The sequence below is a fragment of the Cervus elaphus genome, chromosome 12 (genome assembly GCF_910594005.1).
Source record: "Cervus elaphus chromosome 12, mCerEla1.1, whole genome shotgun sequence".
Classification (NCBI taxonomy): domain Eukaryota; kingdom Metazoa; phylum Chordata; class Mammalia; order Artiodactyla; family Cervidae; genus Cervus; species Cervus elaphus.
In genome coordinates this window covers 27,601,695-27,614,464 of record NC_057826.1, presented here as the reverse complement: position 1 = coordinate 27,614,464, position 12,770 = coordinate 27,601,695, and the positions used below count along the sequence as shown (strand labels likewise).

At 36.7% G+C, this 12,770-nt stretch overlaps 1 long non-coding RNA gene across 1 annotated transcript in view; it reads left to right on the top strand.

Moving 5' to 3' along the window:
- LOC122705065 overlaps positions 1–12,770 on the top strand; it is a 125,968-nt gene extending 113,198 nt beyond the window's left edge. The window contains exons 3-4 of the long non-coding RNA XR_006344032.1: positions 11,706–11,804; positions 12,714–12,770. This is a non-coding gene — a long non-coding RNA (uncharacterized LOC122705065). The remainder of the gene's footprint in view (positions 1–11,705; positions 11,805–12,713) is intronic.

The window sequence follows — 12,770 nt, the reverse complement described above, 5'->3', positions numbered from 1 at the left end:
CTTAATGAATGAGATAATCCTCACAGTGTGGTTACTCAGCTAGAGTTAGACATCCTGGAATGTGCAGTTAAGTGGACCTTGGGAAGTATTACTCTGAACAAAGCTAGTGGAAGTGACAGAATTCCAGCTGTGTTGTTTAAAATCCTAAAAGATGGTGCTGTTAAAGTGCTGTATTCAATATGTCAGCAAACTGGAAAACTCAGCAGTGGTCAAAGGACTGGAAAAGGTCAGTTTTCTTTCTAATCCCAAAGAAGGACAATGCCAAAGAATATTCAAATTACCATACATTTGCACTCATTTCATATGCTAGCAAGGTTATGCTCAAAATTCTTCAAGCTAGGTTTTAACAGTGAGTGAACTGAAAAGTTCCAGATATACATGCTGGATTTAAAGGACCAGAGGAACCAGAGATCAAATTGCCAAAAGTCATTAGATTATGGAGAAAGCAAGGAATTTCCAGAAAAACATCTACTTCTGCTCCATTGACTACACTAAAGCCTTTGACTGTGTGGATTACAAAAAAAAAAAAAAAAAACAGCAACTGTGGAAAATTCTTTAAGAGATAGGAGTACCAGACCACTTTACCTGTCTCCTGAGGAACCTGTATGCAGGTCAAGAAGAAACAGTTAAAACCAGACATGGAACAATTGATTGGTTAAAAATTGGGAAAGGAGTATGATATTATGTATACTGTTATCCTGCTTATTTAAATTCTATCTAGAGTACATCATATAAAATGCCAGGCTGGATGAAACACAAACTGGAATCAAGATTGCTGAGAAAAATATCAACAACCTCCGATATGCAGATAATACCACTCAAATGGCAGAAAGTGAAAAGGAACTAAATAGTCTCTTGATGAGGGTGAAACAGGAGGGTGAAAAAGCTGGCTTGAAATTAAACATTCAAAAAACTAAGATCATGGCATTTGGTCCCATCACATCATGGAAAATAGAAGGGGGAAAAGTGGAACCAGTAACAGATTTTATTTTCCAGGGCTCCAAATCACTGAGGATGGTGACTGCATCCATGAAATTAAAAGACTCTTGCTCCTTGGAAGGAAAGCTATGATAAACCTAGACAGTGTATTAAAAATAAAAAATATCAGTTTACTGACAAAGGTCCTTATAGCCAAAGCTACGGTTTTCCTATTAGTCATGTACAGATGTGAGAATTGGCCCATAAAAAAGGCTGAGCACTGAACAATTGATTCTTTCAAATTGTGATGCTGGGGAAGACTCTTGAGAATCCCTGGACAGCAAGGAGATCAAAGCAGTCAATCCTAATGGAAATCAACTCTGTATATACATTGGAAGGACTGATGATAAAGCTGAAGCCCCAATATTTTGGCCACATGGTGCAAAGAGCTGACTCATTGGAAAAGACCTTGAAGCTGGGTAAGATTGAAGGCAAAAGGAGAAGGGGGCGGCAGAGGATCAGATGGTTAGACAGCATCATCGACTCAGTGGACATGAGTTTGAGTAATCTCTGGGAGATAGTGGAGGACAGAGGAGCCTGGCATGCTGCAGTCCATGGGGTTGCAAAATGTCAAACAGGACCTAGTGACTGAACAACAACAATTTGAAATACATATATGATAGAAGTAGGAGAAAAACTGAATATGTGAAATACATTCACATTTTATTTCACTCATTGTCTTTTTCAAAAGATCTCCCATAAAATATATCCTGGCTAACTGCAGAGTAAGATTGTAAGCAATTATCTTCTTTACACTTTCCTACAGCAATTATTTTTATTAGTATGAAAGACATTATGAATTGTGGTGATATTAAATGCCTTCACTTTTTGCATAGGACATTGCACCATAACAAATGCAAAGTGCATTTTCACATCTGAGATTATGTTTAAATAATTTCTCAAGATAGAAATAGATTTTTCTTTTGCATGCAAAAAGAAAACTTAAATTTGAAATTTAAAACATTGTCAAAACTTTTGTAATAATGTTAAATATCAGGGAAAGCAATTTAGAAAACTCTGTCTCTATAGTTCTGAAGGAGTCCTGCAACCTAGCTTTACTAAATAAGTTGCCCTACGCTCACTATATGGACTTCTGATTCTCACATCTCCCTCATATCCTCTTCCCTGTTGGAAGTCAAATACCTGTTCCTAAAAGAACTTGCCTCCACACATTCTTGTCACAGGGAGAAGTCTCTTTAAAAATGTAGAGTAGCATCATAGCAGCAGAGAAATGTAGTAGAAGGCTTCCTGAAATTAAGTAGTAATTATTTCATTAAAGGATAGTGGTAGGGAGTTAATTTCTCTTTAGCATTGCACTAAAGTCCATTAAGAGAACTTCTCTCATCGTGGGAATTGATTGGAATGCTTTTGAGCATTCTGAAAACATTTCTAGGTAGAAGCCAGCAGGATAAATGTTAAAAGTGAAGCTGATACACATATATCCTTATAGCTAAAGGAATGTTATTTGGTAATCATATTTAAATTATAGAAAACTATATTAACATCTTAAAGTTATTTCCCTCTCCACATCAATACATTAAGTGTAATAGCCATTTTTCTGTATTAAAGGTAGAAAACTAACTCCACTTTCCTTCTCCCAATGTTTAAAATTTAATAATATTTCCACTCTTGATGTTTCAGGTTTTTAATGTGTAATAGAACAGGGGAAAGAAGACTAGAATAGAAATGGTAGAAAGATCAGTTCAGTTCAGTCCAGTCACTCAGTCAATGTCCAACCCTTTGTGACCCCATGAACTGTAGTACGCTAGGCTTCCCTGTCCATCAGCAACTCCCGGAGTTTACTCAAACTCATGTCCATCGAGTCGGTGATGCCATCCAGCCATCTCATCCTCTGTCATCCCCTTCTCCTCCTGCCCCCAATCCCTCCCAGCATCAGGGTCTTTTCCAGTGAGTCAGCTCTTCGCATCAGGTGGCCAAAGTATTGGAGTTTCAGCCTCAACATCAGTCCTTCCAGTGAACACCCAGGACTTATCTCCTTTAGGATGGACTGGTTGGATCTCCTTGCAGTCCAAGGGACTCTCAAGAGTCTTCTCCAGCATCACAGTTCAAAAGCATCAATTCTTCGGTGCTCAGCTTTCTTTATAGCCCACCTCTCACAGTTTTATCTCTGGTTTATCTGCCTCTTTGAGACACATCTTATACAAATGGAAGTTCTCAGTTCACTGCTGAAGTCCAGCTTGAAGGATTTTGAGGATAATCCTGGTAGCATGTGAAATGATCTCAATCATACAGTAGTTTGAACATTCTTTGGCATTGGCCTTCTTCGAGATTGGGATGAAAATTGGCCTTTTCCACTCCTGTGGCCACTACTGAGCTTTTCAAATTTGCTGACATATGGAGTATAACAGTTTAGCTGCATCAAATTTTAGGATTTGAAATAGCTCAACAAGAATTCCATCACTTCCACTAGCTTTGTTCATAGTAATGCTTCCTAAAGCCCACTTGATGTCACAATCAAGAATAACTGGCTCTAGGTGAGTGAGCACACCATTATGATTATCTGGGACATAAAGATTTTTCTTGTATAGTTCTTCTGTGTACTCTTGTCACCTCTTAATCTCTTCTGTTTCTGTCATGTCCTTTCTCTTTCTGTCCTTTATGGTGCCCATAGTGGCATGAAATATTCCCTTGATATCTCCAGTTTTCTTGAAGAGATCACTAGTCTTTCCCATTCTATTGTTTTCCTCTATTTCTTTGTATTGTTCATTTAAGAAGGCCTTCTTATCTCCTCTTGCTATTCTCTGGTACTCTATTCAGTTGGGTATATCTTTCCCTTTCTCCCTTGCTGTTGACTTCTCTTATTTCCTCAGCTATTTGTAAAGCCTCCTCAGACAACCACTTTGCCTTCTTGCATTTCTTTTTCTTTGGGATGTTTTGGTCACTGCCTCCTGTACAGTGTTATGAACCTCCATCCATATTTCTGTCTACCACAAGGCTTCCCTGGTGGCTCAGACAGTAAAGCGTCTGCCTGCAATGTGAGAGACACGGGTTCAACCCCTGGGTCAGTAAGATCCTCTGGAGAAGGAAATGGCAACCCACTCCAGTACTCTTGCCTGGAAAATCCCATGGATGGAGGAGCATGGTAGGCTCCAGTCCATGGGGTCACAAAGAGTTGGACATGACTGAATGACTTCACTTTCTTTCTTTCTTTCTTTCTACCACGTCAAATTCCCCAAATCTATTCATCACCTCCACTGTATAAGCATAAAGGATTTGATTTAGGTCATACTTGAATGGCCTAGTAGTTTTCCCTACTTTATTCAATTTAAGATTGAATTTTGCAATAAGGAACTCATGACCTGAGCCACAGTCAGTTCCAAGTTTTATTTTTACTGATCATATAGAGCTTCTCCATTTTGGCTGCAAAGAACATAATCAACCTGATTTTGGTATTGACCATCTGGTAATGGCTATGTAAACATAAGGAATTTGATTTAGGTCATAGCTAAACGGCCTAGTGGTTTTCCTTGCTTTCTTCAATTTAAGCCTGAATTTTGCAATAAGGAGTTCATGATCTGAGCCACAGTCAGTTTCAGGTTTTATTTTTACTGATTATATAGAACTTCTCCATCTTTGGCTGCAAAGAACATAATCAATCTGATTTTGGTACTGACCATCTGGTGATTGCTATGTGTAGAATCATCTCTTGGATTGTTGGGATAAGTTATTTTCTTTGACAAGCATGTTCTCTTGAAAAAACTCTGTTAGCATTTGGATGCCTCATTTTGTACTCCAAGTTCAAAGAAAGTGAAAATGAAGTTGCTTGGTCTTGTTCAACTCTTTGTGACCCCATGGACTGTGGCCTACCAGGCTCCTCCATCCATGGGATTTTCCAGGCAATAGTATTGGAGTTGGTTGCCATTTCCTTCTCCAGGGGATCTTCCTGACCCAGGGATTGAACCCAGGTTTCCCGCATTGTAGACAGATGCTTTACCATCTGAGCTACCAGGGAAGTCCAAGTCCAAACTTGCCCATTATTCAGTGTATCACTTGACTTTCTACTTTTGCAGTCCAACTCCCTATAATGAAAAGGACACTTTTCTTTTTTTGGCTATAAGTTTTGTAGGTCTTCATAGAACCAGTCAACTTCAGTTCCTTTGGCATCAGTGTTTGTGGTATAGACTTGGATTAGTGTAATATTGAATGGTTTGCCTTGGAAATCAACTGAGATCATGCTTTTGTTTTTTGAGAATGTGCCCAATTACTGCATTTTGGACTCTTTTGTTGACCATGAGGGCTACTCCATTCCTTCTCAGGGATTCTTGCCCACAATAATAGATATAATGGTCTTCTGAATTAAATTCGCTCATTCCCACCCACTTTAGTTCCATTTATTTCATTTAGTCTAATATAACTTATTAGTATCATAATTAAACAGTAAGAACAAACTAGAGCTTAATTCTGAGTGTTTTCAAGGAAACAATACATATGGTAGGGGCCAAAAAAGTTCAAGAGTGGTAAGAAATTTGACCTCTTCAGAAGAAATTATATAGCTTCATCAATTATCTATAGTCATAAGATACATAATGCTTATTTAAAATTAAATAATAATCATAGAAAAAAGCATATATGATATATAACTCTGAGATAGGCAAAAGAATTGAGAAAACTTATTACAGCTAAAGAGAGGAAAGACTAGGGAAATACTAGAAAAGAAAACATTTAAAACAAGATAATAACACTACATGGCATCCAGTCCCATCACTTCATGGCAAATAGATGGGGAAAGAGTGGAAACAGTGGCTGACTTTATTTTTGGGGGCTCCAAAATCACTGCAGATGGTGACTGCAGCCATGAAATTAAAAGACACTTACTCCTTGGAAGGAAAGCTATGACCAACCTAGACGACAGCATATTAAAAAGCAGAGACATGACTTTGCTAACAAAGGTCCGTCTAGTCAAGGCTATGGTTTTTCCAGTAGTCATGTATGGATGTGAGAGTTGGACTGAAAAGAAAGCTGAGCACCAAAGAATTGATGCTTTTGAACTGTGGTGTTGGAGAAAACTCTTGAGAGTCCTTTGGACTTCAAGGAGATCCAACCAGTCCATCCTAAAGGAGATCAGTCCTGGGTGTTCATTGGAAGGACTGATGTTGAAACTGAAACTCCAATACTTTGGCCACCAGATGCGAAGAGCTGACCCTGATACTGGGAAAGATTGAGGGCAGGAGGAGACGGGGACGACAGAGGATGAGATGGTTGGATGGCATCACCGACACAATGGACATGAGTTTGGGTAAATTCCGGGAGTTGGTGATGGACAGGGAGGCATGAGGCGCTGCAGTCCATGGGGTCGCAAAGAGTTGGACAGGACTGAGCGACTGAACTGAACTGACGAATAACCCTACAAAGTTACAGTAATCAAAATAGTGTGATACTGGCAATGAAAACAGACATATGGATCAATGCAACTGAATAGATAACCCAGAAATAAGCCCACAGTCCTGTGGTCAATTAATCTTTGACAAAGGAACAAGAATACACAATGTTAAAAAAAAAAAAGTCTCTTTAGAAAATGGTGCTAGGAAAACTGTGCAGATGTATGCAAACCAATGAAGTTAGAGCCCTCCTTCATATCTTACAAAAAAATAAACTCAAAATGACTTTAAGACTTAAACATAAGACATGACACCATAAAACTCCTAGAAGAGATCATAGGCAAAACATTCTCTGACATAAATCATACCAGTGTTTTCTTAGGTCAGTTTCCCAAGGCAATAGAAAAAACAACAAAAATAAGCAAATGGGACCTAATCAAACTTACGAACTTTCACACAGAAAAGGAAACTATAAACAAAATGAAAAGACCACTTTCAGAATGGGAGAAAATATTTACAAATGATATAACTAAGAAGGGCTTAATTTCCAAAATATTAAACAGCTCATACAACTCAACAACAGCAAATGAAAAAATGGGCAGAAGACCTAAACATTTCTTCAAAGAAGACATACAGGTGGCCAAGAAGCACATGAAACGTATGTTCAACATCACTATTAGAAAAATGCAAGTTAAAATTGCAATGAAATGCCACCTCATGGTGGTCAGAATGGCCATCGTTAGAAGTCTACAAATAACAAATGCTGGAGAGTATGCGGAGTAATGGGAACTCTTCTACACTGTTGGTGGGAATGTAAATTGGTGCAGTCACTATGGGGAAAACAGTACGGAAGTTCCTCAAAAAACTAAAAACAGAATTACTATATGATTCAGCCATCCCACTCTGGGTATGTATCTGAACAAAACTATAACTCAAAAAGATACATGCATCCCTGTGTTTATAGCAGCTGCTGCTGCTGCTAAGTCACTTCAGTCGTGTCCTACTCTGTGCGAACCCACAGACGTCAGCCCACCAGGCTCCTCCATCCCTGGGATTCTCCAGGCAAGAACACTGGAGTGGCTTGCCATTTCCTTCTCCAATTCATGAAAGTGAAAAGTGAAAGTGAAGTCGCTCAATCGTGTCTGACTCTTAGCGACCCCGTGGACCGCAGCCTACCAGGCTCCTCCATCCATGGGATTTTTCAGGCAAGAGTACTGGAGTGGGCTGCCATGGCCTTTTCCGTTTATAGCAGCACTAGTCACAATAGCCAAGATATGGAAACCAGCTAAATGTCCATAAACAGATAAATGAATTAAGAAGATTTGTGCATATGTACAAATGGAATATTTGTTACTGCTGTTTAGTAGCTAAGTCGTGTCTGACACTTTTGTGATCCCATAGACTGTAGCTTGCTAGGCTCCTCTGTCCATGGAATTTCCCAGGCAAGAATATTGGAATGGGTTGCCATTTCCATCTCCAGGGGGTGTTCCTGGACAAGGAATTCAACCCCATCTCCTGAATTAACAGGTGAAATCTTTACCACTGAGCCTACAGGGACCTCAGTCATAAAGAAGAATGAAATAATGCCATTTGCAGCAATGTGGTTGGAAATAGAGGGTATCATACTAAGTGAAGTAAGTCAGAAAGAGAAAGACAAATATCATATAATATCAATTATACGTCGGAAATCAGTATAAAGATTGCACACTATAGGAAAATGAAAGACAATTTATTATCTATAGGCTACAATCTAGAGTACACCTTAATTGGTGTTCAAAATAAATTATATAGTCTTAATATATTTATTCGAAATTAAGAAAGATCAAATGTAAATATTCAGCTAAAAGCCTGGAATACAGACAACAATATCTCTTAATAAGTTGGAAGAAGTAACAAAGATAGAAGCAGAAGTTGATCATATTCAATGTTGATTAGAGTATGAAAAAGTAGGACTTTATACTTTTAAGGCTTCAGGTTGTCAAAGGCTTTTGCAAGGTCAACTTAGAAAAAATCTATTAACATTTCCAATTTATATACTTATATTTTTTGGGAAACCATCCCCCAAAAAACTTATATTTTTAGTCACCCCTGTCCTCACATATATAATAGAAGTCTTCTCCTTCCAACATTATTTTTAACAGCAACATTTGGAAAAGATATTAATACCTGTCAACAGCAGCTTGGTTAAATAAATTATGTTATCTTCATGTATAAGCTATTTTGTAACAGTCAAAAGAATGAGTGGTCTGACAGAAATGCCAGGAATTTATTATCAAATGTAAAAATATACAGCAAATGGTATTTGCAATACAGTGCTCTTTTATATGTTTTAAATTATATATAAATGTTCTTTTTAAAAGTATCTTCATACAAAAATTTAGAAGAGTATATACCAAACAATAAATAGATATTACCTTTGAGATAGAGAATTGGTGGATGTACAGGCATACCTCAGAAATATTGCAGAACTAGCTCCAGACCACTGCAATAAAGCAATTATTGCAATAAAGCAAGTCTCATGAATTTTGGGGCTCCCAGTGCATATAAATGCTATGCTTACACTATGCTATAGCCTATTAAGCGTGTCATAGCACTATGTCTGTAAACAAATGTACATACTCTAATTTAAAAATTAATGCTGTTGGAAATGTGATGTTGATAGTTTTGCTTGATGCAGGATTGCCATAAACCTTCAATTCGTCAACAAACAAACAAACAAAAAAAACCCAGTATCTGTGAAGCACAATAAAGCAAAGCACAATACAATGAGCTATGTCTATATTGAAGCAAATGAATCTTTTAAACTATAAATTATACTTTGATAATTTATAAAAATCATCAGCATTAGCTTTCCTTGATATGTCAAAAAGCCTGGGCCCCTGTCCCAACTCTATTTCTGAACATGTGACTTTTAGCAAACCATAAACTCTGAATTTTGAATCTCTTATTTGTTAAATAGAGATAATGCAGGCTGTCATATCTACATAGCAAGCCATTGGGAAATATAAATGGAAACTGAATGGTAACATGCTTTCAAAAAGCCAAAAAGAAAACACTGTACAAATGCCAGGAGAACAGGAAAGTGAACTAGAAACAAACATGAAATACCTTCCAAAGACATAAAAAATCCCTTTTATTATAATTCACTCTCTGCAGATGGAGACATTGATTCTTTTGACAATTGAAAGCATCATAAAGAAATGTCCCAATTTTTGGAAGAGTTTCAGAAGGATAAATGTTAACTCTTCTGTAAATGTTTGATAGAATTTGTCAGTAAAGGCATTTGGTCCTTTACTTCTGTTTGTTGTAAGTTTTTAAATCAAACTTTCAAATTCAGTACTTGTGATTGGTCTGTTCATACTTTCTATTTCTTCCTGGTTCAGTCTTAGAAGGTTGTATCTTTCTAAGAATTTATCTATTCCTTCTAGGTTGTCCATTTTACTGGCAAATAGTTGCTTCTTGTAGTTTCTTATATTCTTTGTATGAATATTTCTGTGGTATCCATAGTAACTTCTCATTTTTCATTTCTGAATTTATTGATTTGAGCCCTCTCACTTTTTTTTTTTTTTTGTAATGAGTTTGGCTACCTAAGGAGGCAAAAGACCTATACTCCAAAAGCTATAAGATACAAATGAAATAAATAAAAAATGACACAAACAGATGGAAAGATACATCATGTTCTTACATTAGAAGCATCAACACTGTTAAAATGCCTATATTCCCCAAGACAGTGTACAGATTCAATGTAATTCCTATTAAATTACCAATAGCACTTTTCACAGAACTAGAAAAAATTTTTACAATTTTTGTGGAAACACAAAAGACCTGAATATCCAAAGTAATCTTGAGAAAGAAAAACTGAATGGGAGGAATCAGGATCCCTGACTTCAGGTTACACTACAAAACTAGTCATCAAAACAGTACGATACTGGCACAAAAACAGAAATATAGGTCAGTGGAGCAGAAAAGAGAGTCCAGAGATAAACCCACACACCTGTGTTCAGCTAATCTACAACAAAGGAGACAGGAATATATAATGGAGAAAAGACAGTCTCTTTAATAAGTGGTGTTGGGAAAATTGAACAGCTACATGTAAAAAAAATGAGATTAGAACATTCCCTAATGCTATTCACAAAAATAAAATCAAAATGGACTAAAGACCTAAATGTAAAGCCAGATACTATAAAACTCTTAGAGGAAAACATAAGCAGAACACTCTCTGACACAAATCAAGCAATATATCTTTTGATCCACCTCCTAGTGTAATGAAAATAAAAGCAAAAATAAATGAATGTGACCTAATTAAAGGCTTTTGCACAGCAAAGAAAATCATAAAGAAAATGAAAAGACAACCCACTGATAAAATGTTTGTAAATGATGCAACTGGCAAGGATTAATTTCCAAAATCTACAAACAGCTCATGCAGCTCAATAAAAATAAATAAATAAATAAATAATGAGCAGAAAACCTAAATGGAGATTTCTCCAAAAAAGACATACAGATGACAAAAGAATACATGAAAAGGTACTCAACATCATTAATTATTAGAAAATTGCAAATCAAAACTACAATGAGGTATCACCTCACATTGGTCAGAAATAGCCATTACCCAAAAAATCAACAAACAATAAATGCTAGAGAGGGTGTGGAGAGAAGGGACCCTCCTGCACTGTTGGTGGGAATGTCAATTGTTACAACATTATGGAGAACAGTATGGAGGTTCCTTAAAACTAAATATAAAGCTAGCATATGACCCAGCAATCCCACCCTGGGCATATATCTTGAAAAAAATCACAATTCAAGAAGATACATACCACCCATTATTCATCAGAATGCTATTTATGATAGCAAAGACATGGAAGCACCTTAAATGTCCATTGATGGAGAATTGGATAAATAAGATGTGGTACATTACAATAGAATATTAGTCACAAAAAAAGTGAAATAATGCCATTTGCAGCAACATGGGTGGATCTAGAGATTATTATACTAAGTGAAGCAAGTCAGAGAAAGACAAATATCATACAATATTAATTATATGTGGGATCTAATAAAATCAATACAAATGAACATATTTACAGAACATAAACAGACTAACAGATCTTGAAACCAAACTTATGGTTACCAAAGGGGAAACATAGGGGGAGTGATAAATTAAGAAACTGGGAGTAACATACTCACACTACTATATATAAAATAGGCAACTAATGAGGACCTACTGTATAGCACAGGAACTCTACTCAATATTCCGTAATAATCTATGTGAGAAAAGAGTCTGAAAAAGAAGGGATATATATATATATATCTGATTCACTTTGCTGTTCACCTGAAACTAGCACAATATTGTAAATCACTTAAACGCTAATAAAATTTTTTTTTTTTAAAAAGGGATGCCCTAGAGAAAAAGGCTGAAGAAGTTGTCAACCTTGAGAAGCAGGTTGAAGGAGGAGAGGGCCAGGATGCCGTCTTAAGGAGGCCCAGGGGAAGGTGACTGCATGATTTAACTCTGCAAATATCAACAAATCAACCCTTATTTTAAGAGCCGGTACCGCTTGAGTATTGTTTCAAGTCACAGAACTGTCATAAAGCTACCTCTGCCAGAGTTTGTCTTCAATCTTAAAGAACTTTGGCCTTAATAAGTCATTGGCCTATTTGATATTTGTTAGTAAGAAGAAATTCATTTCAGTAGAGTAATTGGACTCCAGAAAACAATGGAGAAGTGAGTTGTATGAAGATTACTTAATTTGGGTACAATTCTTTTCTGAAATTTATACCTTATAGAAATCTCCACAAATGACTTGCTAGCCCATGGCAATAAATACATATAGAAGATGACTGTCCTGAGAAAGAGGAAGTAATTTTTAATCTGTATATTTTGATTAATATTTTTATTTTAAAATGACCATTATATTTGGCTTCAGGACTTCGAACTTCCAGAGTACAAAGAGAGACAATAACATTTAATAGATTGCAAGCCTACAAGGCAAAAACTATGATTATTCTCCATTTACTGTATCACTTCCAGGCCAGTGGTGCTAAAGAAACATTAAATTATTATAAAACTTGGCCTTAAAAGGAAGACTTATGAAAGGGAGATCATCCTGTAACCTTCACAGGAGCATTTACAAGACTTCTGGTGGTTAGTGCAAGCATCCAAATAAGTAAAAGTTTCATTGGCGATAAGATTTATTCCAGTTCTTAAGCCATACTTTTAGATTTCCAGGTGTGGGGGTTATGACCATATTTTTATTGTGCCCCAGTTGGACCTCCCGTGTCTAGTACTGTTTGGCACATGACTGGCTCTCAATAAATATTTGCTAAATTACTGGTTTCAAATAGGAAAAAGAGTATGTCAAGGCTGTATATTGTCACCCTGCTTATTTAACTTCTATGCAGAGTACATCATGAGAAAAACTGGGCTGGAAGAAGCACAAGCTGGAATCAAGATTGCCG